At 43.3% G+C, this 26,362-nt stretch overlaps 1 protein-coding gene across 1 annotated transcript in view; it reads right to left on the bottom strand.

Annotated features, from left to right (window-relative positions):
- The window catches only part of LPAR3 (lysophosphatidic acid receptor 3), a 74,027-nt gene that overhangs the window by 18,427 nt on the left and 29,238 nt on the right, over nucleotides 1–26,362 (bottom strand). The gene's annotated exons all lie outside the window — the stretch shown is intronic.

Raw genomic sequence — 26,362 nt, 5'->3', positions numbered from 1 at the left:
AACCTGAAAACATACAACTGCTTACTCTATTTACCCTGTATACAATGCAGGGACATATACATATGCATTTACATGCACACTTTAAATACATACACTTGCTTTATGTTATATACAAATATTTAATCCAGAGTTGATAAAATCAAGTATTGGTAAAAATCTCCTTTAGAGAAAGACTGAACATTCCAGGCCCTTGGGTGGGAACACAGTTCTCTTTTAAGACATTGTTTCTACAGAAAATTAGATGGAACTTAGTTCATATCACTTTATACTGGAAAGCAAGCAGCTAACTTCCGTGTGAGGACTGTTTGTGCTAACAGTGCAATATTACCTAACCAACCATCACATTCCCCTATGGGCAAGATGATCATGGTTCCAATCTGTGCTGCCAATCATTAATATGCTTCCTCGCCGCTGAAGAACTCCTATACAAAATGCCAATGTGCTTTTTCCTTTCGTGGTCCTCCGGTAATCATTAACACATTTATTAATCTCAGCAGTAAGTGTTGGGCAAATAAGATGCAGTTCCTGCCCTTAAAGTGTTGGCTCTCTAGTAGGGCAGAAAGGGCATGCACATAAAAGGAAAGTACCGTTAAGGCAGTAAATGACATAGCAAATGAACGGAACGCGGGGATAATATAGGAACTCAGAGAAGAAATTTCCACATCTTGGGGTGATTGAAGACCTGATGGAGAAAAGGGGGCTTGAGGGGGATCGGGAAGGAAACGCAGGAATTACTAGACAGGAAGAAGACTATCAATTTGTCCCCCAACCCACTGGCTAGATGCCTAGCATCTAGGATCAGGCACCATACCTTGCACTGTAATAAAAGAAAGCCGAGACAACTCCCAGTGCACATCTCACCCAATGGATCTGTAAACCGTGTTATCACAGGTACCTGGGAAGCCAAGGACTCCTCTTCTGAATTGGGATGGTTTATTATAATCTAGAACAAAGAGTCTGTGGCTCTTCTTATAGTCCATGTTTTTCCACATTTGGGTTACTCAAACTCATATAAGCCACGTTACATCAATGTTTGAAAGAACCTTCTGTTTAAAAAGTTACTTTTACTATCCCGGTAATAAAATGAGATTAGTAAGTCAGAATGTATAATCTGTAAATCTTAAACGAGTGAAGAAGAAACATCCAAATCACATAAACACAGATGCTAAGAAAGATCATTCAAAGTTTAAAGGACTCCTTGAATTAGACCGTCTCTTTACAAACCAATCAAACACCCTACATTCAATAAAGGGCAAATAAAAAAGTCTGGGATGCGTCTTACTCAAACTGTGGAACAAAAGACATCATGATAGTCAAATAACAAAAGGCTCATCTTCTTATCCCTTTAACCATCCCCAGGAAAAACATTAAATTCTTCCTCTTTCAACATACACCTTTTTCTTTTCCTGAAACAAACGTGTTTATTATTGTGTACAATGACTACTTGGTATTTTTACCTAATGACCTATATATACTGAAGGATTTACTAGTTAGGTAAACTTGGATAGTTAAACTCTTAAGCCTTGCTTCCTCATCTGTAAAACAGAGGCAATAAAATCCCCGTCCCCGGGTTGGTGGGACCCAAGTGAAAGAAGGAACACAAGGCCTTTCACCGCAGCATTTAGCACAGGGTCATTGTCATGATCATCATCTCTTATGATGCTCCAGGAAAGACCTTTTGTGATCTCCTATCTGGAAAACCTACAATGGCATTGGTGAGAGGGGGAACATGGCATAGTGTTTTCACAGCTTGGCTTCGAGAGCCAGACTGCTGGGTTCAAATCCAAGACCCACCACTTGCTTTTGGGTCACCTTGGGCACTTTCTATGAAACCTATTTAACCCACCTGTACCTTACTTCGCTCCCTTACCCGTAACATAGAGACAATAAGAATACCCCCCCGCTGCCCCGGGGTTGTTGTAAGGGCCAAATAACTCATGATTCATAAAGTATACAGATCAGTGCTTGACACGGAAGATGACTTCATGTGTTAGCTATTCCTATGCTGACTCTGCTCTTCAGGTCTAAAGATGGTCGGAATCAACCTCAAGAGTGTCAAAAAGGGTGAAAAAATACTAAGGTACCTGAGTTATATGAGATGCAGGAATATCTTGTTGTTCCCTAAGGAATCCCGGAGGATTTTAAAATAAAGGGAGTGATTTAGAACATAGCTGTACAGAAGGAACCAAGTGAAAAAGACATGAATGGCAGGAGTAGCATGCTGAGCCCTATCTAGTCCACATATTTCTATTTTAGCACCAGCAATGCTGCAAATATTTGTTTTCATTTTCATGCTCATTTTCTCCACTAGACCAGCTAGACCTCAGGACTAGAACTATATTCAGCCAATTTACTTTTGTATCCCCAGCTTAGCATAGTCCTGACACAATGTTTATTAGTGAGTGAATGGTCAGATAAGTGAATACAAGAATGGTCTAAAGACACATGTAGATATTTGTCCAAGTGCAAGAAGACCTTTTATTCTTTTAAATTTTTTGACTTGGGTATAGTTGACACAAAATGTTACATTAGTTTCATGTGTACAACATAGTCATTCTAAAATCAAAGACAAGAAGTGACGAGTGTTGGTGAGGATGTGGAGAGAAGAGAACCCTCATGCACACTGGTGGGAATGTAAATTGGTACAGCCACTGTAGGAAACACTGTGGGAAACCTGAACGTCCTCAGGAAGACTTTTTTTTTTTTTTCATATTTTATTTATTTGAGAGGTAGAGAGAGAGAGATCGAAAGCACAAGAGCAGGGGCGGGGAGAAGAAGACTCCCCGCTGAGCAGGGAGCCTGATTCAGGGCTCCATCCCAGGATCTGAGCCGAAGGCAGACGCTTAACTGACTGAGCCACTCAGGTGCCCCTCAAGATTTTTTAACACTAACAGAGCCAAATTTGGCTCTTGGGATCACTAGGACCCAGCCAACAGCAAGGAAGAAGATAAATGAACAGGAGTAACATTCCTATAACCTGGAACCTCAATTTCACAGTTCCTAGTTTTTACTGTATGGAGTTTTTATTATGAATCATCTTGTTTGCTTGCCAATTCTAATCAGCCCATCCTGAGCTAATGGATTGCACAGGGCCTTTGGCAAGATGGTTTTGTTCTTTGCAAATGATACACACCCATGCAATTAAAGTAGTTAATGCTTGTGCCTACTTCAAATGAGACCAAGTTATCTTCCCATACTTATGAAAAACTCTTATGAGTAGGTAAATCTAATAAAAAATTTTTGTAGAGTCACAGACCCTGAGACTTGCAAGAATTTTTAAAGTTTGTCTATCTATCCTATGCAGTGAAAGAATCCCTAGGTAACACTAGACATGAGGGACACCTAATACCTACGTAACACTTAAAACAAGCGGGATCTTGCCTCACTGCACTAGACAGCCAGCTCCATTGGAGAATAGCTTGAATCTTTATAAAATTCTTCTGATAATGAGTTCAAATATCCTTTCTGTAATTTTTACCCTTGACCCTAGTTTTAACTTCCAAGCCTCTGAAATATAATTTCTTTTGCAGGTAACAATTCTTAAAATGTTTTAAGAAAAATGTTATGTCCCCTCTCTTCTTTTTTTTAGTGACACTTCCCCAATTCCTTCATCTGTTCTGGATCCTTCGAAACCTCAGGTGCTGACTACACTGACAATACTCCTTTCCAAATGTGATGTCCATTATCGGCCTTACGGTGCCTCCATGGACTTAACTTGTATCCAGAGAAAACAGGACAATGTCTTCTCTAACTGGATTTTTCAAGTTCCATTAGTATGCCTAGGATCACATTCTTCTTTGGGCAGCCACACAGCATGATATCCTCTACACAACAGCACTTCTGGTCAGTAAAAACTCTTGGGTCTTTCTCTTCTTTTGCTCAAACATGCATTGTTTTTGAAGGAGGTCTACCTTACCTTTGTGGTTGTGTAGTTGCAACATGTGCATGGGTGTGTTTTATATAAACCTAATGACAGGTCTTCTTATAAAATGCTATTCTTGCTTGCTTTGGCATATCATTCTGCACTGTTGACAGCTGTTTAAGTCTGGAATCTCTTCCCTAACAGATTATTCTCACCTCTTTTGGCCATGTATGCAAGCAATGCTTTTTACATCTTCTCTAAGTCATTGCTATTTTGCTGCGGAAATACAGACCAAGTGCAAGAATCCTGGCAGTCCTTGAGATTCTTGCCAGGTTGATATCAATCCTGTCTTTTATCACCAGGCTTGAAATATAATTGTTTGGTTACTGGTGAATCACCCAACTGCTCTATCACCCTGCCCACAGTTCTTGATAACCAGAATATTATGTCCAATTACCAAGGGCCTTCTTGACAGCCACATACATACCATCCACAGCATTCCCATTATCTACTTACCTGGCAACTTTATCACAAAATGTAAATTAGGTTAACTTGTTATTTAATTTATGTGGCATCTTCTGAACACCATTTTTTTTTTTTTACTTAAAAATCCATTCTACAATTTGCTGAGCATATGATTCTTCATCAAACATAAAAATAGTTTTGCAATATAAATTCATGACTTATTTTCTGACCTTATACAAAATTGTTCACATTTATAAAATATTTTAAAAAATCTCCAAACATGGTCCGAAAATGAAATTTAAAGTTCTAAAGTTCACAAATGTTGTATTTTTTTTTTCCCACATATACATTGTATCCTGGGAAAGAATAATAACATTTCATTTTCAATCACCATAATAGCTTACGTGGTACTTCAGGAAATTAGAAAAAAACCTTAAAACCACACGTCTCAAAATCAGCCATTTCTGTGCTTTCTAATGGGCTCATTTTATTTATTTATTTTTTTAAAAATATTTTATTTATTTATTTGACAGAGAGTGAGCGAGAGAGAGCACAGCAGGGAGAGCGGCAGAGGGAGAGGGAGAAACAGGCTCCCCACTGAGCAGGGAGCTGGATGTGGGGCTCAATCCCAGGATGCTGGGATCATCATCTGAGCCAAAGGCAGCTGCTTAACCGATTGAGCCACCCAGGTGCCCCAAAGCAAAGTTTATTGAGCAATAGTAAAGGACAGTAGAAAGCTTTTGAAGAGGGAGGGGACCTGAGAGGGTTGCCCTAATGGCATCATTTTATAGATGAGAAAACTGAGACAGATAGGTTAAGTAAATCTTATTAGCAAATAATACAATTAAGACTGATCCACCCTGTGACTTAAAATACCTATATTCTTAAGAAAAAGGTAATCCCATCACTGAAAGAAAAACACTTACTCTGTCAGTTATTAATTCTAAAAACTCACTTTCTATGAACACAGCACTTCAGTTATTTAAAGATAGAAAACTCCCCTAGGCTGATTCCATAGAGTCAGCATCTGTGCTCCCTGCAGATTCTGAGTTAGTTTGGGGCCAGCAAAGAGAATCTGGGGTCCTTTCCCATTCTAGAAAAAAAACCAAAGTGACATTAACTCTGATGGAGTCAACAGAAGGGATATGAAATGCCAAACTAGGTACCCAGAAAAAAAAAAAAAAAAAAGAAAGAAATGCCAAACTTAGGCAGGAGTTTCTCATCATAAAACATGGAAATATAGTCCATTAATAAAGTCTTTATTGCATATATATTACACACACACACACACACACACACACACACTACTCATATCAGTATATTGCCACAGAAAAGGAAGGCTGAAATACTACCGGTGGTAATGAGATATGGAAACAGGAGGACAGCGAGGCTTTACAGGCCACTTCTTTGCTGAACCACAGTAAAATCAAAGGGTAGAAACTTACATTCTTATTTGCACAAGAACTAGGGTGAAAAGAATATTACTTGGAACTAGAAGAAAAATGATTCAGAAATGGTATCCTTACAATACATACAATTTGGTCCTATCATGTCTACTTGTGAAATACCACCCTGGAATGTTTGCACTGGATGGCCTCTAAGGTCCCGGCTGGCAGATGGACTTCTGGAAATCTCCCTAGAACACCAGAGCTCTGAAAAACACGTATTTGGAGGCCTAAAGAGTACCAGGCCAACTCATGAAGAAACAAATTGCTACTCACTTCCCACGGCAGACCCTGGAGGCTAGGAGACAAGTTGGGGATCCTTGGAGAAAAGGTAACTGTGGATGGGGATCACTGTTGCCAGCAGACCTGTGCCAACAGTTGGGTTATGAGCCTCTCTGCCTGAATGCTAAGAAAGCCGTGCCACCCAGTGTTGATGCCGGATCCACCATGAATTCCTTCGTAGATCACCTTCTTTCGTTATAAACTCCACCATCTCTCATGGAGCCATTCTCCATAATTCCAAAATCTGCATTCATGTATATAGGTTATATGCTCTGAGTTACAGGTATCAGAATCTCTTTCCTCTCAGTTGTCCGGGCCAGAAATTTGGGTGTCATCCTTGATGTCCCCTTGATGGAACACTTGGCAACAGTCACCAAGTATTATCAATTCTACCTCATCAATGTCACTCTAATCCGTTCATTTCTTTCCATCCAGCCTATCCATCCCTTACATCAGATCACCATCATCTCTAGCTTGGATTAATTTAATAGCCTTCCAAATGGCCTTCCTGCCTCCAGTCTTTACCTCCTTTAATTCATTCTCCAAAATGGGGTCAGCCATCTGTAGATAAAGAAAGTCTGATGAAGCTACCTCCCTGCTGAAGGACAAGCCCAAAGTCCACAGCCTGACAGACAGGTCCTTCATGACCTCACCCCGACTGACCCGCCAGCCTCCTTGTTCCTCTGCACTCTTATTTGCAATGCCCTGAGCTGGTCATAGTGTCCTTCATTTCTGGGTCTTTATCCTTGCAGCTTCCTCTGCCTTCAACATGCTCTACACAACCCAGTTCTTCACATGACTCCACAGCTCCCAGTGGTGGCTTAATAAAAGTCGTAGCTGACACTCAGTGTGAGGGGTTTCACTCTAAGCATTTTTATGCATTAAGTTATTTAATCCTCACATCAACCCCTTTGCAATAAGTATTATCATGTTGCCCTTTTATAGACAAGCTGGCATGATCTCTCAAAGCTGGGTTATGTGCTTCTAGGTGCTCCCAGAGCCCCCTGTGTTTATCATAAAATGTACTATTATACATTTTCCCAATTTTCTGTATCATAGACTACAGGTCCTAAAGGAAAAAGACATGTCTGATTTGTAGTGGTCTCCTAGATGAAGCTCACTCAATGTCTGCTGAACTAATAAATGATGACAATGCTCAACAATATGGGATACAGGTTGAGGGCACATTCTAGAACCCACTTGCTTGCATCCAAATTTCAGCTCTTCTGATTACTAACTGTGTGAACTTGAGCAAGTTATTTAACCCCTCTGCCTAGAATGGGGATAATGATAATATATACTTCATATAAGAGTTAAATAATATCTGTAGAGTGCTTCGAGGAGTTCCTGGTATATATAATGATTATATAAGTGTTTGCCATTATTAGCATTCATGTTAATGAAGGAACTAAAACCACTTGTGAAATGGAATAAATATCATTAGCTCAATTTTACAGGCAAGAGGAGCTAAGATCAAGTGATGATCCTCAAATATATGCTGGTTCTAAAATTAAATATTATCATCCAAAGATTTGTTACAATGCACCGGAGACATAGCTGAAGGATTCCTTACAAAATATCCCATCAGTAGACTTGTAAAAACTGGCAACAACAAGGACAACAGCAAAGTGGGCTCCTAACCAACTCCAAAGAAGAAATGATCCAGAAGTTTCAGAGCACACCACTTACTTGTATAAAGGATATATTGCTACACGTGAGGGCCAAATTTAGAAGAAAGTTACAAGGAAATGCTTCCTAAGACTAACAGGGCCATCTCTGATTTGTGGGAATATTTAGGACCAAAGCAGCTCCGTTTTATAGAGAAAATTCCCTGAACAAATAACTTACTGACAGTAAAAAAAACTTGCATCCTCAGACCTTGACAGGGGATTTAGTTGTTTGCTCTTAAAAGCAAAGCAGATAACTTTTCAAAATAAAAATTTTGTCTAAGAAAAGATATAACCAAAGGAGTAAACACTATGACAGGGTTTCGTGGCATTAATTAAGTACTGCATTCCTTGTTAGGCACATTGTCTTTGCTCAGAGGTTACTGAAATGAAGGCCCCATTGGCTGAAAACAGTGTCTAGTTTTCACCAAAGGAGACACAGAGAAAAGTTTTATTCAGAGCTGACACTTTGCTGAGCAATCCAAAGCCTTGGCCCTCACGTCTGTAACCCATTTAAATGCTCATGGGAATTTCCGGGTGAAAACCAGAACTTTTACTCTAATGTTATCCCTTGGTTCTCAGCAGTAATCCATCCTTTGGCAATGACTGACAGTGAAAATAATAAAGTATTCATTGAGGTTCATATCTTTACTTTCTAAATCACACATCAAAAATGAATTCCTGAAACTCCATTTCCCATTTTTGTGATAGAGATTAAGACCTACTTAAAAAACAGCAAAATCATGAAAATTTTTATTTGCCTGAGAGGTTTGCAAGAACAACCAACGGCACCTCATGACAAATAACATTTTACTCATTAATTTAATTTTTAATATTTTGAGACAAGACCCCATTATGACTAAAAATCTGAGAAGCCCTGGATTTTGTTGAAGAGGAATTTGTCCTTTTGTGGAAAAGAAAAATGGATGAAGCCACCGTGAGATTCTACAAAATTCTCAATTGTTCTGTCATTTTCCAAGCTTATAGCTCTACACTTTGATGTCATTTGGTGTGCATGGCTTTATGTTTTGGGATTAAAATGGACACCAACAAGTCAGATTCCCTCTTTTCTGGTGACTGCTTCTAGCTGCTATCGGCTGCCATGTTCTGTATAATAGAAACAGAAGTTAGTAGGGATCAGGGGGAAAAGGAGGAAGAAAAGAGTTTGCAGAGGGAGGTAAGAATAAAATAAGCACATAGGAGAAACTAAGATTAAAAAAATGAATAGGCTTTCCTGGATAGCACAGGGCTTTCCAACTTCTGGTTCCAGGTTGTTCCTTAGGTGTGGTGATCTATACACCCTTGGGTTCTATGACACCTTTGTTCTTCTTTTGCACCTAAGTGACAAGAGTTGGCTCCTGTTTTTATAATCAAAAGGACAGTTAATACATGAATAAAACTCCAAATTTAAGTACAGTGCCCTAAACTGAAATATATAGTTTCTTCTAGATATATCCTAGCTACCACTATCAGATCAATCTTTTGCTGTAATTTTAGAGTCATAGCCAAAAGAAGTTCAGTCCATGGTCAAAAGCCAAAAAGTTCCCAGAGAGTTTAAAGAAAGGAGAAAAAAAAAAAAAAAAAAAAAAAGCTATAATGTATGGGCTACACAAATGCTTTTATTTTTTTTTTAATATTTTATTTATTTATTTGAGAGAGAGAGACACAGCGAGAAAGGGAATACAAGCAGGGGGAGTGGGAAAGGGAGAAGCAGGCTTCCCGCCTAGCAAAGAGCCCGATGTGGGGCTCGAACCCAGGACCCTGAAATCATGAGCTGAGCCAAAGGCAGACGCTTAATGACTGAGCCACCCAAGGGCCCCCACACAAGTGCTTTTAATGATGTAAATGAATTAGTAGAAATCATCTTCCTTACATTTCCTTTAGCTTTGTAAGTTAGAGCTTTGAAGAGATATATTAAAGAAATACACTTAAGTAGATTAGTTCTCATTTTGATAAAAGTATTCGTGCAGATTATAAACCTCATCAGCCTGTTTATTCATAGCCCCCTTAAAAATTGTCATTTAAAAAAAAATGACCTGTTAAAGTACTTATGAGTCAGCACATTTTTTCTTTATGTAGGTAAATGAGGGTAGATTTGGGAGTTTCTTTTAGAAGAAGATAATAATAACAGTCCTATGTTTGAATTTCAAGTTCAGTATCACATTTGGCATGGATTTCAAAGTCTTCCAGGGGTGCTGTTTTGTTCACAAGGAGGTTTTTCTTGTTTGAGCCCTCTTGCATAAGACTCTTGGAGGAGAGCAAAGAAAAAAAGATTCCCTACGTGTTGAGACATGAAGAAATTAGTGTAAGACACCCAAGAAGCCATGCTTTAGCCTCTTTAAGCTGAACAGCAAAGCAATTTCATTCTTTCCATAAAAGATGAGGTAAAAAAAAAAGGGAACAAAGTGCTGAGGAGAAAGGAAACTCCCATGTTGGTCTTTACACTGTAGAAATCAAGTCAAGCCTGGTGGGTGACAGGGCTGAGCCCAAAGTTGTATGCCTATGGAGGAGGCTCCAGCCTGCAGAAAATTCTAACTCCTTTCTCCAACCTCACACTTAAAACTGCCTCCTTTCTCTCATCATGTCCTCTCTCCTCCCCGTAAACAGCTATTCCTCAAACCCCTGGCCGCTGCCCTCAGCCGATGCTGGGGTGTCTGAGTTGGGAGGGAAGACGGGCGGTGATCCAGCCTCAGACACAGGAGTAACTTCCCAGGCCTGGTGAGTGGAAGCTTCTCTCTGTGACTACCTTCCAACAAACTTCGTTTTAAATTATGATTTTTTCCCCTTCAGTTGTGTTAGAACACATGTAATAGTGAACTGAGTTCTTAGGAAGCAAAGAAGTTGGAAGGACCCAATCATGAGTGTGTAGGCCTAACCTTCTCCACACTGGAGGGGCAGTGGGCCTGGTTCACATTTTTATGTTTCATATAGACGGTCTTCTTGCTAGGCGGAGGGGCTGTGGGCAGCTCCACATCTCCTGGCCATTGACAGAGGCTTCAAAGGCTTTCAGGGGTTAAATTCTCGTCAACACTAATAGCACCATCCTCCTCAAGAGATGTTAGCATTTCACCAGTTCATTCACTTGAACATGGCCTTTTACAAAGAAAGTAAGTAGCCTGATTATCTTCTTGTGGCAGATCAAAAGTCAGTGAGGCTTTGAGGCCAGGGGACCTGCCAAACCGCCCCTCTCTCAGGGCTTCTGCTCTTGCTGTTGCTGGGCCTGCTTCAATGGGACTGTCCCCCATCGTGAATGGGCTCAGCCCTCACTGCATTTGGGTGTCTAGGCAGTTGGCACGTCAGCAGAGAACCACCCAGCCTAAGGTAGCCTACCCTTCCCCTGTCTCTGCCCCGCCACTGTTTATCCCTTCCCTTGCTTTATTTTTCATCAGAGATCTTAACACTACTTGACACTGTATTGAGATTTATCTGTTTCCTGGCTCACCCACATGAGAATGTAAGCACATGAAGGCAGCAGCTTCATCTTGTTCATCACTCAATTCCCGGAACCTAAATAGGGCCTGGCCCATAACAGCCCTCAGTAAATGCTATTTGAATGAATAAATAGGAACGAAAGGCAAATATCTCAATTTCTAAATTAACATATCTCATCTCCCTGTCAGCTTTCATTTACTCCTCTATGCTTTCTGTGCGTGGTTTGCTGCCAAGGGTTGGTAGATGGAGAGCTCCACCCTCTCCAACGTCTTGTGCTAAAGCAAAAATGCTTCATGTAAAGGTGTGTGAGTTATAAAAACCTGGTATTGACAGAAAGCATAAGGAGAAAGACACCGCACTGTTTGTGAGAGTGTGGACTGAGACACCCGGGCATCCCAACAACACATTTCTACACAAAAATCATTATTATGTGTGTGTGAGGACACACACACACACACATATTATCTACAGGGAAAGGGTCTACAAGACGACACATCAAACTGTTAACAGTGGTTCCGACCTTTCTAAAGAGAGGACTGAGGGTGACTTCCACTTCCTAATCATAAATTTCTGTAATATGTATATGTTGGCAACCAGCAAGGACTGCATTCATAATAACAAAAATAATAAAAGCTTTAAACATATTTAAAATCTGGAGCCAAAGCACTTTCATATTTACAAAACTATTTACATTCTGAGCTCTAGTCTTGATGTCCAGATTCTCAAGTTTTGTCACCTCTCTAGGCTTTATTTATTCCTGAGCCGTAAAATGGGGCGAGGAATTTCTGTCCTGTCTGCTGCTTGGGGTTACTGGGTAGCTAAATCAAATTCACAGGGTGAGGTTTGAAAACATTTTGAAATTACTAAGTCAATTCAAGAAGCCACTAGGTATATTATTATATTCTTGTTGAAGTTTCTTGTTAGCATTAAATTTCATTTACTCCTAAGAATACACTCTAGGAGGGATTTGTGTTAGGACTTTTACAGGTGAGGAAACAGGTGGAGAAAAATGAAATTTCTCCTTCAGACATCAGAATTAGAATCCAAAGCCAACTTTAAATCTTCATTCTATTCCAGGTATTACCCAGAGAGAAGGGAGAGGAAAAGTCCCTTCAGAGCATGGCCCCTCCCAGATGAAGGGGACTGGTCACAGTCAGGAGCAGGAAAAGGCACTCTTAGGAGCATAAAATGAAATAAAACTGCAGTGAGAAAACTGTATGCTTCTTATCCTGCAAATGTGTTGGTCCAAGGCCAATTTACCCCTTTAATTATGCTCAAATAAATGCTTTTATGCACCCCAAACTGTAAGAGTTTAGGAAAACCTCTTCAGAATAAATAGGCAAGAATTTTAAAAAGAAGAAGAGAAAATGTAGGCTTTGCTAAAATAAACATGCCTTTACTTGGAGGAAAAATGTGACTTTTAGAAAAAAGCAGGAACAGTCATTTTACCAAACTGCAGAAAGGGATACTTCATCCACTGGGATATTTCCAAAGGTTTGCTTGTTACGGCAATGCTACCATTATATACAAACAAGAGGGCAGGATGACGTGTTCTACCAGTCCCACGCAGCCATGATCCTAAAGGTTACTGCTCTTGCCAAGGCTTCAAATAAGAGGGATCATTTCTAAGGAAGGTGGGTGGGCTCCACCGCCCTCAGCCTCTGGCAAGCAAGTTTTAGCTCAACATGACAGAGTTCTGTCAATTCCCTAGCACCAGCATGGGTCTAGTAATATAATAAACAAGTTCAAGATAGTAGGTTTACTGATCATCAAAGATCATCAAAAAGCATTCCAAGAATGGGTTAGCCCAGTGATGGGTATGAGAAACAAACAGGGTTTTAGAGGGGATGGGGAGGGAGGATTGGTTAGCCCGGTGATGGGTATTAAAGAGGGCACGTTCTGCATGGAGCATCAGGTGTTTTACACAAACAATGAATCATGGAACACTACATCAAAAACTAATGATGTAATGTATGGTGATTAACATAAAAATAAAAAATTTTATAAAAAAAAGCTTTCCAAGATAAATTTTCCAATTTTTTAAAAAAAGGCATTTTAAAGATATTTCAACCATGTAACCACTGATTACATTGCTCCTAGATATTATTTTTTAAATAATAATTATTTTCTCTTCCTGGAAGTATCATCCAGAGATGTTTCATAGCAATAAAAGACCGTCTTCTTGAAGACTTCTTTGCTTACTGCTTGAGTCCTACTATGTGCAGTGCTTTGTGCAAATAACAACAAATGAGATGCAGCAGTCCCTGCCCCAAAGAGGGTCACCTAACAGAGAGAATTAAGGTTCGAAAAGCTATGCCTAATTTGCACTTCTTTGAAAGTTCCAGTTCTATTAAAGAATCTCAAAGCACAATATGAACCCTATGCAATTTTTATTTTCAAGCTACTACTCCAACAGCTTCCTGTGCCCAGTTCCAACCCTGATATTGAAGACATGCTGCTCAAACTAGTCAACCTTGTCATCAGGTTAATGTTAGAAGTCCTGCCTCCCGTCTCCTTTATGGCTATTTCTCTGTCTTGGCCTTTCTTTCTTTCTCTCTCTCTCTCTCTCTTTTTTTTTTAAGATTTTATTTATTTATTCATGAGAGACAGAGAGAGAGAGAGGCAGAGGGAGAAGCAGGGGAGCAGAGAGCCCGATGCAGGACTCGATCCCAGGACCCTGGGATCATGACCTCAGCCGAAGGCAGACGCTTAACCATCTGAGCCACCCAGGCGCCCGTCTCTCTTTCTTTCTTTCATGACTTTCTCACATGAAGCGCTCTCTAAAACATTTTGGGGCAAGATTTCATTCCATGCTTCCTCAGGAGTGCAATAATATTGGAAGCACAGTTTGCAGGTCATTGTGAGAGGTCAGCGAGCAGTCCCCTGGTGTTAATAGCTTGAGTAATATTGTTTTCTCCTTCAGACCACGCCATTAAATTGTTTTCATTACCCACAAAGGGATTGTTTGTGTCAGAGCAAATGAGATCTGATACAAATGCAAATGAGCTAATTTCAACCTAACAAAATAGTTTACTCCTGATAACTAAAAGAACAAGACAATGACAAAAATTTGTTAAGTCTCTTGATATACAGTCAGGAGAGAAGAAGTGTATTAAATAGATGGGCCCCCTCAGAGCGGGTGATGCGGCTTCGGTGTGCTACCTGGAGCTTTCGAGGGACTTTTCTGCTCCTCGAGACTGGGGTGAGGGGGTGGTTTCCAAACGTTTTAAAAATACGATGTTTTCTGTTCTCTAAGAATATCAGAGATTCTGCTTTGGGTCTATTTCATTGAACTTCTGTTCATAAAGCATTCTTCTGTTGTTCTTTCGGTCATCCAAATGCAAAGCTCTGAAGCGGGGTTCATCCTTTTGCTGCTCCCCTCGTGCATGATATGCCTGCCCTTCCTCAGGCAGCCGTCCTTTTAATGCCTTTTAAATCTATTTTTCCAGTTTTCTCACTGCCATCATAGTAACTCTTGCTTCTGTGAAGTGTTTCTGCATGGGGCCTGGGTAGTTTCTTCAAAACGTGCAGGTCAGGGCTCTACGAGCAGACCACTGAAGTAGAAAGTGGTGCGTGTGTGCAGGACAGGAGGGAGAGCTTGCACCTGTGTGATCCTGATCCAACGCACCATCCCCCCGTCCTGAAGCCTCACTTCTGTAACAGACTGTCTGGGCCCTCTTCCTGCAGCTCTGCCAACCAAGCCCTGGGAGCCGGTCAGAGCCCACCTCTCATCAGGAAGAATCTGAGGAGCCCCCAGCCTCCATTCGGCCACATTCCTGGTTTCTGCTTTATACTCTAGCCCCACTCATTATGTCTCCATGGTAACCTGACTGGTACCAGGCTGCTGCGACTGGGCCTCTCCTTGACTCCTGCCAGTCTCTCGGGGACCTGCAGCCCTCCAGAGGAGGCATCCGCCCATCCTGATCCCCAGCTCGGCTCAGGTCAGTGACCAGATTCCCATTACCTGCAGTCAAGTTTCCCTGACTTCCAACGACTGATTTTGAGGTGGCTTCCTGTTCCAGGTGGTTGGCGGAAGTGACATCTGTTGTCCCCAGCTCTCCTGCCCGGACCCCAGCCCTTCCTTGCTAGCTCCTGGCATTATTCCAGGGCCCGTGCTACTGGGCTGGCCCCTAGGACCTGCCACTCTCCCCTGATCTGCCTGTGGCACTCCCTCAGCCCTGCCTCACTCAGCAGGCACGGGCCCTTGTGAGCTTGCCCAGATCCAGCCAGCTCCCGGCCCACTGCCTCCTCTCACAGCCCCGGCCCCGGCCCCGCAGCCATGCCCACCTTTCACCTGCCACAGAGCCTGGACAGTGGCAGCTTGAAGGGAACAAATGCTTTCCATCTAAATGTGGTAGCTCCCACCTGTACTACTTTCTGTCATCACATTGTGACCCGTTCCTGGTCTGGAGGTGCTGGAGAAGCTCCACCCAGGGGGCCAAGGGTCCAGCGGGCCAGTTGTCCCCTCAGGTCTCCAGGTGTCCATCTATTTCCCATGCCAAGTGAATGCCCAGAGAGCTCTCTAGAAAGCTCAAGAGGATCCCAGGGATGCTAGAAATCTTCATCTCCAATGAAGACATAAGTGCTATAAGAATGGCATCCAACCTTTTCCGTTCACTGGATGAAGGGTTGTCTCAGCCTACTGCCCCCTGACTGATAACTACAGAACATGCATTAATATACTCCAATATGTCTTCGAGGGACCGTAAGGGAAAGAGGTTAAGAACCCTCAGACCCTAGTATACTCTCTTTTCTACTGTCCAAGGCTGCCCCTGGCTCATGAGCCTGACGCCCCCTGGCTCGGTCGTGTTCTTTGAACATCTGATGCCTGGTCACACCAGTCTCTGAATGATCCAAGATAGCTGCTCTCCCCTGAAGCCTCTTGAGGGCCCCAGGTCCCCAGAGGCTAGCCCAAAGTGCTTCAGAGGGGCTGCAGAGCCAAGTCCCAGAGAACTCCTCAGAATAGAGAACCCACCTTTCTGTGTGGATCCTGAAGGCCACAGCCCCTCTACCCCACAATCACTGAGACTCCTCAGGCTGAGCCCAACTACCCAGTGAACTCTCCTATGTTACCTCCCCTTCCTAAACGCAAAGGAAGTCAAGAAAATCCTCAACTTAAGAACTTCCAGACTGCCCCTGCAGGATCCTCAGGTTAGCACTGTCCCCCTACCCCAAAGGACAGAAGTCCAGAATCCAGTGGCCGGTCCTTGGCATTATCCCTCTCTGACCACATCCAGAGAGACTCCTACAGTCAGAAGGGTCTACATGATCCCTTATTATACAGAGGCCAGCAAAGAAGAATCAGGAACCCTAAAGATTCTCCAGGCTCATGGCACTCTCTAAAGTGAAAGCTGTCTTAAAGCAAAGGAACATAATTTCCTTTCGAAGTTAGAGCAAATGGGAGAGAGTCCAGTATTAGCCCATGGATTAGCACAAACCTCTTATAGGGCCACTTGTTTGTCCTTCTGAGGGTCCATTCCATGCTACCGAAGAGACAGAATTTCAGAGTCTAAGCTACAGAGCCCACAAGCACTTGCGTCTGCTATGCCACCGCAGCATCCTGAGGATGAGCCCCGGCCGCTGTGGACAGCACCGAACTCTCCTCGTAGGACTTCACAAGTTGGCTGTGTGTCCCTGGAGGAGGAGCAGGACATCCAAGTGGCCATGTCAATCCCAGGAACTTTGCTACAGGTTTTCCAATCTAAGTAGACTCAGTATAACTCCTCCAGAGCTCAGAGCCTTCAAAAGAACATCAGGCCTAACTCCAAGGAGTCCCAGCACCCAGGAGCTTGGAACACATCCTGGGAAGGGTAACACTGATATTCCAAGAAGGAATTGTTTAAGTCACGCAAAAAGTTCTGACCTTTCATATGAGGCCCGTTTGTGGTGTTCTTTAGGTGAGCCCAGTCATGAGGGGGACTGTTCTGGATAGAGCACTGACAAGCCTTACCTTGGGCCCAGCTAGGAAGACCGAGAACAGACAAAGGGCAGGAACAGATGGGTCTTTGCCTCACTGGTGAAGTGCTGAAAGCCCAGTAACATATGAGCTGTACGTGGGAGCTCCGGGGACTGTCTCAGCCACACGGGCCCTGTGTACCCCCATCAGTGCTCGAGGCTGGTGATAAGGAGCCTTACCCTGAAGAAGACAAGGAAGCTTCTAAGAAAATACTTCTCACAGTGGAGGAGATGGATCATGAGACAACACACATGGCTGGCCCTTGTAATCCTGGGGGAGGATAAACTCAATGAGACGGGAGTCGCTGCATGTGGTCCTGGGCTAGTTACGGCTGGGAGGTTACACTCAGCAGCTAGAGCAGCCCGGCGGGCCTGTGGCCTGCATGGTCACACAGAGCCCACGCTCACCGGGCCCCTGAGCTCCGCTTCAAGATCGGCTGTCTCCATCCTGAAATCCTCAGTAAGTTTGCCTTTGAACTTACAGTTTGTAAGTCAAGTTTGGCGGGACGACAGGGCATGAGTGTGAGCGGAGATGTCCAGAAGAAAGGAGAGCTTTAGATCTTAGTGCCTTTAGCAGCACTTTTCTTCCTGCCTTTTTTCTTTTTTTATAAGGGGCCCGTGAATTGTGCAGCCAGTCCTGTCTGCAGCCCTGATATAACGGCCTCCCAAGTAACCAGCTAATGCTCGAAGGAGGGAATTGAAGACTATAATAACCATGTATTCTCTGGCAATTTCTCCACCTCTAATCCCATTCCTACCACAGGAATCTCCTTTTATGCCTTAGAGTCACTCACTTAAGGTTTATTTGGTACCCGCTTCAAACTCCCCCCAGCTCAAAAAGACCACTGGTAAGAGCCAGGACATCGGGGGCCGGCATTCCAGAAGGCAAATCATGTCATGATATCACAGGGTAAGGAGGATCCCGAGCGGCAGTAGGACCTTCCCTGTGATTATGACCAGGACAAGGATGGAGGTTGGAGCAGCTGCTCAGGGCCTGTGCCAGGACCCATCCGGTTAATATGTTTGTTAGATCATTATAGAAACAATGAATGTTTATTGAGTAACTACTGTGTGCCAGGCACTACAGAAATGAAGACAGGCACAGTCCTGTCCTTGACGAGCTCAGTCTAGTCAGAGATACAGGCACTTAGCAAATAAATTATAATAAAATGGGCTAAATACTTTTATACATATAAATAGTATTCTATAGAAGCTCTGGATAATTAACTTTGGGAGAATCAGAAACTATAACAGAGAAGGATCTTAAAAGATAGATAGGGAGTTTGTCATGCTAAGAATACGCAAGAGGGGCACCTGGCTGGCCCAGCAGGTAGAGCATGCTACTCTTGATCCCAGGGTCATGGGTTTGAGCCCCTTGTTAAGTGTAGAAATTACTTTAAAAAAATTTTTTTAAAGAATTAAAAAAACAAACAAACAGGTGGTCTATCTCTAGCACCCATATTAAAAAAAAAAAAAAAAAAAAAAAGGATTACTCAAGAGGAGCATCAAGCAGACCCTGCCCAGCAGCAGAATGGGGAGAAGCTTAGCCCCACAGAAGACCGGGCTGTGTGATAAGGGGGATGTTTAGAAAAGAAGGTTGGGACCAGAATTGTGAAAGTGGCCTCCTAATTCCAGCTCGGTAATTTGGGCTTTATCTAGAATACAAGAAGGGCCCAGAAAAGATTAGACACAGTTCATTGTGTTTTTAGGATGGTACCTTGGCTGGTGGTATGAAGGAAGGCCTGGGGCGGGAAAGCTGGGAGGAGGGAATCCAGCGATGATGGGAAGCAACAGAATGGTGAGGGTCAGCCTAAGGGGATTCGGTAGGATCTGAGACACCCCTCAAGCAGATCTGGTAACTAAATGGATATAGATGGTGAGAGAGATGGCCATACTAAGTGTTCCAGTTTGGAAGGCAAGGCAGATGGGACCTCCACTGTAGACGCACTATATGACCCACGGAGCTGGGCCTGCAGGGCATCTGGCTGCATGTGGGCAATCCACAGCTGGAAATAGAGATCTGGATCTTGTGAGAGAGGACGAGGATGGAGACACGGCTTTGAGCAGCATTCACAGAGAGGCACTGGTCCAAGCCACAAAGGAAGGTCATCTTAAGAGAACTTGGGCAGCCACAGGGGACAGGAACAAAGGGCATTTCCGGGATGACCAGAGATGGGAGGGACTGGACAAGAGACAGAGAAGGAACTGAAGAGGGAAGAAACCATCAAAGGGTAGCATGAGGCAGGCAACTGTGCAACAGGGAGCTCCAGTCAGATCACTAGAGCGGGCAGTTAGGAGGGCAATGGGGGCTTCATCAGCACAATCCTAATAGGGGCAGAGCTAGCTTACCATGGCTTGGGGTATTAAGAAAATGGGATAAGAAAGAAAGAACAGTAGTTAGAAAGGGGACGTAAGGTCAGGCACTGTATTTTTCAATGGTCAAATACATAGCCGAGCAAGAGTAATGAGAATAGGCTCCTGGGAAGGCTGGAAGTAATGGGCTCTTGTAGAAAGCTAGAACATAAAGATGAGGCCGTTGCAGATTAGCTAAAATGGTGCAGGGAGGGGTAATAAGAACATTCATGTCAGACATCTTCTATCTTCTTGGTTAGAAGGGTTAGAAGGAAGTAAGGAAGGTGAGGTCAGCTGGGGGTTGAGAAAGGGCAAAGCTCAAAGGCTTTCAGAAATCTTAGTTTCCAGGATGAATTCCCGCCCCTGAATCTCAGTTTCCAGGGTGGCTCTCTGCTTCCTGCTTCCAAGTTTCTCTGCCCTTGACCTTCTGCTTATTTGATCTCTGTGTCTTGCCAGGTTTCTGCAAGTCCATGCCCCACTGGCCTGCTCCCCTTCTGCCCCCCTGCTGGGCTTCCCTGGCTGCTCGTCCTGGCCCACGTAGACTTGGTGCCTGCTGACAGCTGTACCTGCCTGCTGTGGAAGGGGCCAGCTCTGCCTTCTCTGGGGCATCTGAGCTACCTACCACCCACAGAGCTTTGGGCCAATTCCAGCAATCTCCTAAATGATCTCTCCCTCTTCAACCAGCCCCCATCTTCCTAAAATTCTACATTTAGCAGCTGCCACCTTCCTCTCAACCCATCAATGCCCTCAAGACCCCACAAGGGCTCTCCATTGCCAGTGAGGCAGTTTAGCTGTGGCCACAGACCTATATAATTCGGCCTATAGCATCTTTTAACCAAAGTTGAATCTGTCCAGGCAGCCACAGGTGCCACCCCTCCCTATTGCCTTATAAGTCCAAGGCCAACCCAGGCACCCATGTCATCAGCCCGGCCTCTGTAGACATTTGACAATGAAGTCCACACCATCTTGGGATTCAAGGCCTTCCATTCTCTGACTCCAGTATGCCTCTCAAACCAGACTGTCATTACTCTGCAAACACCTTATTCCAGAAATGGGTCTACCCTGTCCCCCTTCCCACTCTTGGCCTCAGTATGGTCTCCCTGGATATGTGTATGCCTGTCTTCCATCCTGCCATCCCACGGGTCTACAAGGCTTTGCCCTCTCTTCTCCACCTGTTATACTGAGAGCTGGCTCATATCCTGCCTCTTCAAGGAAGCCTCCACAGACTATCCAAACCCACAGTGTTTTTTGCCTGGGCACCCTCACTTGGCCCTTCTGTATATTTATTTGTTCCTTCAGTTATCCTGGTAGTTATTTTTTTGGTAACCTTATTTTCTCAGATCAGCCTATAAACAGGGTTCCCTTTAAATCTTACGTACAAAAAGCCAACGGAGCAGATCTGCCTCTGTGTAATCTACCTCACATATGACCCAACCATTGATTCATGAACCTTGGTCATCTCCTGACAACCATAAAACATCAGAACAAGCACAGATTTGTAGTGCCTTTAGGGCAGAGGTACCCAATACATGTTTATGATGAGAAAATGTAAAAACCAGAAATCTCTCCCTGTTCAGAAAACCAAAAGGATAAAACAGGCCCAGTGCTGGGCCATGAACTCTCTGATTTGATGAAAACAAACAACTCTTGGTATATATCATGGTCACTTAGCCATCCAAGGACAGGTATATTTCACCAAGGCAGAAGGGAGACCCATTAGAAAAGCAGGAACTTGGAAGTCCAGAGCTCCAGCCACAATACCAACAATGATTTACAAGGTGAACCTGGACAAACCTCTCAACAGATACTGATTCTTCGAGGTAACAGGGTCTTTCCTTCTCACATGCTGCTGTTATACCAACAGTCTGGTGGTGAAGGAGAGTGGGTAGCTGGAGTAGAGGGACAACTGTCAGAGCAGGGTGAAGGGCTGCTCACCTATGGTGTCCCCCAGCCAATACTTCTGGTTCACCTGCCCTCTATTTCAGCTTCTACGTTGATCCCTAGATGTGACCAGGCCATGATTCCAATCCCCCCACCCAACCTGTTGGCTTTAGCTACACACAATGCAGTGGCTCCCAGCTGAAAGTCTAAAAATACACACAATGTTAGCACGGACTTGATAAAATTCTACCATGGGTCAGCACAAACCATGCTATTCCAGGTATGAGCCCAGTAGTGTGACACCTGGATAATAGACAATAGCCACGTTCCCCTTTGGCAGAAATGGAGGCCCTGAGAGAAGGCATTACTGGAAATCTCAACCTTCCAGGAGGCTGGCTAGGTGCTGGCAGGAGCACTGGATGTAGCTAGGTAATGGAACATCTCTGCTAAGTGAAATAACCCAGAGAAAGACAAACACTGTGTGGTATCACTTATATGTGTATTCGTAAGGGGGATAAAAGGGAAGAAAAAGCCAATTTCATAGAAACAGAGAATAGAATGGTGGTTGCCAGGGGGAGGGGGAATGGGGAGATGTAGGTCAAAATGTACAAATATTTAGTAATAAGAATTGTAAGTTCTGAGAATCTAACATACAATGTGATGCCCATAGTTAATAACACAGTATTGTGTACTTGAAAGCTGCTGAGAATAGATCTTAAGCATTCTCACAGCAAAAGAGGAAGGAAGGAAGGAAGGGATGAATGTATAAATTATCTCGATCTTGGTAATTATTCTACAACGTATATGTATATCACGTCATCATGTCAGATACTTTAAACATACCCAGCTACATTTGTCAATTATTCTTCAAAAAGCTGGAGGGGAGGAAAACACAAAGGTAGAATTTGAGAAGCGTTTCTGTACCTCACACTTGGGAAATAGTCAATAATTGTTGAATTGCTGAATATCTTCCAGCTGAAGAGGAAGGCTTCAGATTTCTTTAAAAAGAAAAAACCAATGATGTAATGTATGGTGATTAACATAACATTAAAAAAAGAAAGAAAAGAAAACCCGCCAGAAAAACTGTTCTGAAGGAGGAAGTGTGCTAGGGGAATAAAAGAAGCTGAGTCGTATTTGGTGTGACAGAACTGAAGGGGTGTGTAGAAGAAATGGAAGAAAGAAAGCAGGGCAGGGACTGTACTGGACATGAGAACAATGAGTTGGAAAAATTACTTTAGACCTGACTGCAGAGGGAGGCATGTGAAGGAGTGAAGCAGGAGGGAAAGAAAGCACTGAGAGTCAGAGAGACCCAAACAGCCACCCAGGCAGAGGGGAGGCAGAGACTTCCAAACACGTCTGGGTGGACGGGCTGTGAAGAAGTGAAGGCAACTTGAAACGGTGGGATGGAGGGGCACACAACAGTGGGGTTGAACTTGAACCTGTCCTTGTGAGCAGACGGTGAGGTCTTCTCCATCACCATGTCGCCCCTGAGGACAGAAGGTGCACGTCAAGCAGTATTGTGGGAGGCCACAACCCAGGGGGGCCATGTGAGCACTCACAGAATGGCTTGACTCTGAAAAGATTTAGTCATTCTCCGCCTGATAGGACTGCCCAGCAACAAGAGAACTCCTACGAGCCAACGATCTGATCATTTCAGCATTTCTTAAGGCAAAACTTTCACTTTTTTAAAAAATATTTTTTATTTATTTATTTTTTTAAATTTAATTTAATTCACTTTTTTTTTTTTTAAACAGATACTTGATAACTCAGGCATGCAAGGCAGCAAACACTGAAAGTAGGCTTCTGCCCTGCAGAAGCTACCACCAGGCTACTAAAGCTGAAAACAAATGTAGGATCTCCTGGCATTCTGTTAGCGTTTCTTGATTCCTGGTTTCTCTGTGTGTGTTGTGTGTGTGTTTGTGTGTATGTATGTGCGGGTGTCCACTTTTTTTTAAATTTTTTAATGGAACAAGGACATGTCATTGATGAAACCTATAAATAATATCAAAAGGCCTAGGTTCTGGCCTCAGCTGTTTTCAGACAAAGAGCCAACTTCCCAACCCTGGGATAGGTGGTAACAGTACTCGACTAACAAGGCATCCTGGTAGGATTCATTAGCAAGACAGGACCGTTTCTTAGGAGGAATGTCTTCTAGATTACACACAAGATGGCGGTGCTGTATTACGGGATTCTTATTAAGCTAACACTTAATGGTCAGGGTCTCACTTATGTTTTATTCATAAATGTTGCCAAAGTGAAATGAATTATTAATGCAAAGATCATCTGTCAGAGACAGAAATCGTTAACAGCATTTCGTGGCTGGCGTTGGCGTCTACGGGGTCTAGTGATGCAAACTCGGAGCTTTTCAGTTCTGTGGTGCCCAGTGTCCAAGTGGGCCTGGGTCTCCAGGAACTGAGCTGGTGCCTTCATCAGCTGTCAGGCAGCCCACCCAGGCAACTTCTTCCTGACCATCTGTCCCCATTACAAAACCTGCCGCCATGATGGTACCGATGGTAGGCCCCTGGCCTCCCTCTTCACAGGACATGTGACGTTACTGGGAATAAAAGGGCACTCTGCTTAAATGTAGGGCAGGCCAGGCTCTTTAGAGTCAAACTAAGGCCTAAGAAGAGTAGCCATATTGACTTAGCACATACTATGTTCCAAGCACTATTCTAGGTACTTGTATGTGCATTGTCTCACTACATCCTCAAAGCCTTGCCATGCCAGAGGTACTGATATTATCCCCACGTCTATGAAAATAAGTCACAGATTGCTCAGGGTCACATAACTTGGAAGTGGCAAAGCCAAGACTGAAATCTGGTTCCCTCCCTATTCCCAAGCACCTGTTCTTGCCGTCTACGTCTTGCATAAAGTTTCAAGAGGGGGCGGCTGTCATTCCCCCAAGAGATGTTGTCACATCGGTCACTATCACACGGCAGAAATCTTTATCACAAAGCAAGAGCAAACTCAATGTTGAGAGTTCAAGTGACTTCACAGAAATAACTAGAAATCAAGGGAGATACAAGTTAAAAACCTCATTCCTGGGGTCGCTGTTGTTCTATCCCTATCACTTATGTGAAGGTGCTCGTTAACCTTGAAGAGTGGGGTCCTGAAGCCAATCTGCTTGGATTCAAATCTCAGCTCTGCTACTAATCTTAGGCAAGACACTAAAACTCTCCAGGCCTCAGTTTCCTCCTCTGGCAATAATAACAGAACCTCCCTCAAAAGAGCTGTCAAGGAGATTAAATGAACATGCCAAATGCCAGAACCATGTACAGCACAAAGTGAATGTTAACTGTTATTATTTTTGCTACTATGGGTCTATGGGCAAGACACTTAAGTCCACCCAAATTTCCTTATTCACAAAACAGATCTGCGTAGCATTATTATGAGGGCTAAGTGAACTGAAATCCCCCAAAGCATGTAACTTGCAGACTTCCTACTGGTAGGCGCTCAAAAAATGTTCATTTGTTTTCCTCTTCCCAAGACAGCACTACCAATCACCCTTCTAAGACCTCTGTTTGCCATATTATAAAATGGGAGACACATCATTCCTCAGTCACCATCTACCTCATAGGCCTATTACAGCCAGATCCTGCCAAAGGCCAGGCTGGATGTGAAGAAACCCAGTTTCTACTTTCAGATCCAGCTTTTGAAAAGCCACTTAACTTCCCTAAACCTCCATTTCCTCATTCATTCCCTCATTCTATTACAATCTCAACACATATGTTCCAGAGAGTGTGCTCCATGTTAGATATGCAAAGATAGATAAATAAGGTACCATCTCTGACTTCAAAGCACGCACACTCTAGTTCAAAATGAAGGCATGTAACAAGTAAGTGGATGGACTGAAGTATGAACGAAATAGAGAGGCGGCCCAAAGGACATCGTAAGCAGGTTTACCTAGGTAGGCAAGGAAAAATTCACAGAAGATAAACCCTTGAGTTGAGTCTTACGAGATGAATGGGAGTTTCCCAGACAGAACAAGGGGGAAGGTATTCCACTATGTGCAAGGCTTAGAGACGCCAAACAAAAAACCATTAACAATTATAGCTGAGTGGAGGGTGCATCTAAGGGAGCGTCAGGAAAATAGAATAATATCTTTCCCACTTATCTTGCAGGATTTCCCGAAACGGAATGAGAACACGTATTAAAACACTGAAAAGGACAGTGCTGCAGAAACAACGTGTACGCCTATTATTAGTACTCTAGCAAGGCTTGTGATGAACTTAATTTTCACCCATTTCTTTCCAGTGTGAGAACTCCCAGCACTGTTTCTTTATCACCACTCTTCCTCTTTCCTTTCTCCCCTGCGAGAAAGCAAGGAGGATTTAGCACTGACCTAAGTGCAGGGGTGGAGGGAGAATGACAAGAAAAACATCCAGCTCTTTGTTTCAGTTACCACAAACCTTTTCAAGGTCCCTTAACCATAATGCTTCTCGTAATTTAAAAGATTTCAGTCATTATTAGCCAGAAAAGAGACCTTGATCCTAAGACCATGGCTTTTCAAACATACTTGACCATAACCCGTGTTAAGAAATACATTTTATATTACAATCCTGTGCACACACAGAAAGTGTCAATTAGAATCTCCTAATTGATTTCATTACTTGCCAGTGGGTCACAACCTGAGGTTTGAAAAACACCATCCTGAAAGACAAGAAGGTTTATGGAAGATGTTTTTATGGAAGATTTCAAGAGTATGGCTCACAACTCCCCTCAGCCTACTTTTCTTTTACCTTTCAAGACTCTGCAAAAAAAGAAGAAAATCCAGGCCATTTCCCAGGAAACAGAACATCCCCATGTGCACAGCTCACGGCGTGGGTTGTCTGACAATAAATGAGAAGCTTTCCCAAGGGGGGCTTCTTACTTGGTTGTTAAGGCCGATCAGGCTTGTTAACAAGTAGGATTTCAAAATACATGGCTCTCTCTTAGGCAGGGCCTTGGTGCCCTATAGAAAGCAGGATCATATGTGCCCAATGTCTTTTCCATGGGAACATTCAATAAGCAACTTCTCTCAT

Source organism: Mirounga leonina, unplaced genomic scaffold (genome assembly GCF_011800145.1).
Source record: "Mirounga leonina isolate KUSES-001 unplaced genomic scaffold, KU_Mleo_1.0 Mir_173, whole genome shotgun sequence".
NCBI classification, from domain to species: domain Eukaryota; kingdom Metazoa; phylum Chordata; class Mammalia; order Carnivora; family Phocidae; genus Mirounga; species Mirounga leonina.
Note: the sequence above shows the minus strand (reverse complement) of the source record. Positions and strands in the feature narration are given on the sequence as shown.